The sequence below is a fragment of the Melozone crissalis genome, unplaced genomic scaffold (genome assembly GCF_028551555.1).
Source record: "Melozone crissalis strain CALT ecotype California unplaced genomic scaffold, PUWL_Pcris_2 ptg000002l_1, whole genome shotgun sequence".
Classification (NCBI taxonomy): domain Eukaryota; kingdom Metazoa; phylum Chordata; class Aves; order Passeriformes; family Passerellidae; genus Melozone; species Melozone crissalis.
The window spans coordinates 18,726,661-18,731,567 of record NW_026535780.1 but is presented as its reverse complement, the minus strand read 5'-3'; positions in this window follow the sequence as shown (position 1 = coordinate 18,731,567).

Below are 4,907 nucleotides of genomic sequence, written 5' to 3'. Positions count from 1 at the left end.
GCAGCCTGCATGCCTTGTCACCCGTGGCCACATCCTCTCTGAGGGCCATCCTGTGTCTCAGGCAAAGCAAAGCAGGGTGTCGCTCTCTGGCTGCCCACGACTCTGCTGGATTTACCTCAGTGCACGTTCTCTGCAGCTGTGGCTCCTTGGAGTGGGTTATGCTCAGTATTGCTTTTCCTAGTTAATATGAGTCTCACCAAGAAATACTCTATTTACATACTAAATCTGGGGATAAATTTTTTAACAATTCCTGTTATTTCCATAGGTCATTGCAAGACTTCAGTGAGGGCATCACTTGAACACAAATAAAGGACTGTTTAAGATTCCCAATTTTCTTTGTGTTAATGATCCATCTTTAATTCATTAAATTCTTCTATTAAAATGAAAAGATTTCATGAATTAATGTTTTAAATTCGGTAGTCTATGTGTGTCTTACATTTCCTCTCATAATTTTAATTAATATACCACAAATTATGGGATATAAAATGGTAACATTTGAAAAATTATTTACACTAAGTCTTTTGAAATTGACTTTTCCATATTTGAAATGTGATAGTTGAAAATTCTGCTGCAAAGAATGTTTGTTTTAAATGTTTTTATTTTTCATGGTTAGTCACTGTGGCCTGAAGACTTCATTTTGAACCAAAACATCATCAAGGTTGGGCTGTGTTTGAGGGACACAAAAAAGTTATCTGGACTGTGTAAGTTTGAAACCTAGTTAGGAAGCTTAACTAAATCAAATTAGTTAGGAGAGCTGGAAGAGATGATGTGGTTTAGCTTACTAGTCTGAGGTAGAGCCAGATCCTTTGTGCACAATATTATCTGTCAGTAATGTCCTCTGTGGAGGAGACTCAGCACCCTCAGTAGTTACTGCCTGCCTGAATTTCAGTGCTCTTATAGAGTCATAGAGTCATAAAACAGCGAGTTGGAAGGCAAGTCATCTCATTCCAACCCCTTTGCCATGGGCAGGGAACCTTCCACTGGACCAGTTTGCTCAGAGACCCATCCAGCCTGTTGTTGCACACCTCCAGGGATGGGGACTATACAACCCCTCTGGATAACCTATTGCAGTGTCTCATCATCCTAACAGTGAAGAAATTCTAATTTAACCCTGCCCTCCTTCAGCTTAAGGCCATTCCCCCTTGTTCTGTCACCATGTCCTTGTGAAAAGTCCCTCTCCAGCTTCTTCTAAACCCCTGGTGATTAGGAATTTTCTATATGCTGTCTAGCTTTCCAGGCAGCAAAACTGCTTATAATTAAACTCTACTTTAATAGTACCAGCAGAATTTTTTATTGGTCACTGAAGAGGGCTCATGAGAAGAAATCTGATGTAAACCAGCCATCATTTCCATTGTTTTTCACAGTGTGTGCTGGTTAGGTTTTTGCTCCAAAGAAACTTCACAAATGTTATTTCCAAGACAGAGGTGCAGTGAAATATTTGTCTTTAAACAATAGTATTCCTAGAACAGGTACCTCAAAATATTGTTGGAGGGAAGATAATCAAGGGAATACCTAACAGTTTTATTCTGCCTAACTCTATCAGGTTGCCAGAGCAGGCTGTACTAATGAAGGAGGCTGATATTGAAGAAAAATTCAAGTGAAGCAAGGTAAATTCTGCAGAAATATTAATCTTTACTCTAAAGCATTTTTTCTAAGTAGGAACAGTTTCTACAGTACTGATCACACAATCAATATGGTGAAAATTGTGCTACAGAATGGTAAGGGAAATAAGAGAGATTCTGAGAGCAGTATTAAGATAAGCCAGAAAAAAACCCCAACCCAGACCAAATCCAAAACAATGAACAACCCACATGTTTTTTGGGTTTTTTTTTTTAGACATCATCAATGATGGAGCTCTAAAGAAGATGATCTATAAGATCAGAAAGTCTATAAGAGGAAATGTACATCTTTGGTACACTTTCAAGCATTGCACAGGACCTGGTTCAAAATGCAGCAACAGAACACAGGACCCATTTTATCACAGTGATGTCCTCTGTAGGAAAGACAGAAACCAAAATAGTCTGAATGGACATCTTTTAAAAACCAGGATCTAAACAAAGACAAGAGCACATCTTCAAAGATTATCAACAATAGTTAAGAGAAGAAAACCAGTTGAAAGAACCATGAAGAATAGTTAATGAGACCCAAATGGTGATTCAGAGGCTATATACACTTTTAAAATTAGGATTTTATAAAGACCAAACTCATGCAGAAAACCAACTCAAATGCTAAAAAAGATACTGCCTGCAAAAAAAGCACCTTCAAAAAAGCACAAATAATTATAAAAAGCAATGAATTCTGTATACAACTGAAAGCAATAATTTCATGACAGAAAATATTTCCAGAAAGAATTTGCTAGATGTCTTTAAAAAGTAAAAAACTTTAAAAATATCTAAATAAGAAAGTGTCCCAGAGTCCATGAGGTTAGTAGAAGATGGAAGTGTAAAGTGGAGTTACAAAAAATCATCATTGTGCTTTTGGTGCAACTTTTTAAACTAAACTACTGGAAGTGCAACTTGTAATTTTCCAGGAGTTCAGCCTCCTGAACTTACAATCACTACTTTGTAAATTCAGAATCTCTACCCTTACGGGTAATAATGATCCAACATTTTTACAAACGGCCTTTCAAGGTTATTATTTCAAAATGCAACATCACAAGAAGATACAAGTGTGTAGGAGATAATAGAGGTCTATATTTTCCAATGGGAATGATAGGACTGAATTTAAGTAGGTTTTCACAGTTTTCAGCCACCTAGGTGTAAATAAGAAGGTTCATGTGTGCACATAGGTATATGCATTTCACCTTGTTCATTGCCAAGAAGACTTAATGGAAACTGCAGTTTGTATAAGGCCAATCAAAATCTTGACATTTTATTTGCACATGCTACATTATTCAGTTAGTTATAGAACCGCATATCTACTTTTATTTCATATTTTTCTAAGCATCTAGTAAGTGATACCAACATCCAAAAATGCATTACATCTGTTTGAATAGGATTCAAGGGTCAGTAAAAATAAAAACAGTAATTGCACTCCTTGAAAAAGACAGTTCATTGCAGTTCTTATGAAGAAGAACAAGACTGCAGAATAAGTACCTGCTACATTAGCACTCTCATTTTACATGTATCATGCAGGGTCCTTAGGCAGCTGAGCAAGAGTACTTCAGGCTAAATTGTCTGGGATTTGTTGGCAAGGACCCTGCTTTAATACCAGCTCCCTCCCTAGAGTTATTTCTAACCCTTGCTTATCTGTTTTCCCTACCTTCATTTCATTTCCCTCTATAGGTTTACAATATGTCATAGAAGCACTTTCATCTGGTATTGTTTAGCATTATTATGTGACCTTAACTTTGATGAATTAGAACAAACAGACAAGATCCTCAGAATACAGGCAGGAGGGAGAAATTTATTTTTAAAATCAGCAGGACTAGGTTTTTGCTCTCAGGAAGGACTCTGGCTCACATGTCACTGTCAGAAGTAAAATGGAGAGTCACATGGAGAGATTATTGTGCCTGCTCTTTTTTCAAAATACTGTTGTGACACTAAATCCTAGACTGCAGGCCCTAGAACCTTTCTGAGCCATCCCAGGACAACCACTGGTCTCCCAAAGTGTTTCTGGGCAGACTGGGGAGATCACATGTGTGAGAGCATCCCTCAGTAACAGCCTGGCTGCAGATGGATGGTGTGGAGAATGTGGAGGCCATGCCAGGTATGGAGCTAGGGTGAGGAGATGAATAGCTCATCACATCTGCATGCCAGGTGGCACAAAATCCTTCAATACCAATAAAGTGCATGCAAATATTACATATATCTTCAAATTATGAAATCAGATTTTAAAATAATCCCCCTCCCCAAATAATGCACCTTTATTTTCTCTTAGCTCCTAATTTCAAAGGTTTGACTTCCTGCTGGAGACAGAAACTTGTTTATGCAACTCATAAATGCAAGCCGAGACTCTTACATAATTACAGGTCTCCAAACAATATGCATAGAGGAGCTGGCAAGACTACACTGGATATACAGTTTTAAGACAGAACAACCTTTGAAACAAGCAGAGAATCTCATTACCCAGCTGCATGAATCCATGGTTCAGTCACTTCTTGAACTTTTGTGGGCAGTTCTTCTCTCCCAGTCTCAGAAAATACAGAATATAATGGGGAAAGATCATGAGCAGTGTGACAAGAATATTCAAAACTATACTGTTGAAAATAGTATATTAAAAATATTCAAAAGCTGCAACTATTTTTTTGTAATATGGAAAAATTAACATTAACTGGGAATGAGGAGTAAGGAAAAGTGCCATATTAAAAAAAATGCACAGAGAGGAACATGGGGAATGGCTGCTCACAGTCTCTGGCAAAGCAAGAACAGAAGTAAGCAGATGGCAGACTCAGAGAAAATGAAGGAAATTGATTTTTCACATTGTGCAGGTAAATACAGTTCTTTTCAAATGCAAAGCAGCTACATGGGTTCAAAAGATGAAAAAAAAAAAAAAAAAAAAAAGAAAAAAAAAAATCAGGGCTGTTAATTACAAAGACAACATCTCAGACTCAAGGAGTGTCCAGAGCCAGAAAAATATTCTATGGAAACATTATTATATTTTTGACCTTTTCTTTTTCTCTTCTTCTAAGTATCTGCTTTTGCCTGCTTGGTGACAGGATATTAAGGAAAATGGATACATCCATTCCATGCTGTGAATACAAAATCTTTCATTTGTTTTATAACTGCCAAATTAGAAATAATCAAAATGCTCCTCAAGATTTTTTTCCTTTGCATAACAACTTCAGAAGGTATGACGTAGATTCTGGTTTAGTTTCCTCCCAATATTTTTATGAAAACCACAATGTTGCCTCCTGGGCCCTGAGCCTTTTTTCTCCCCAGAAAGCTCTGAATGTTGCTAGGGGGCCC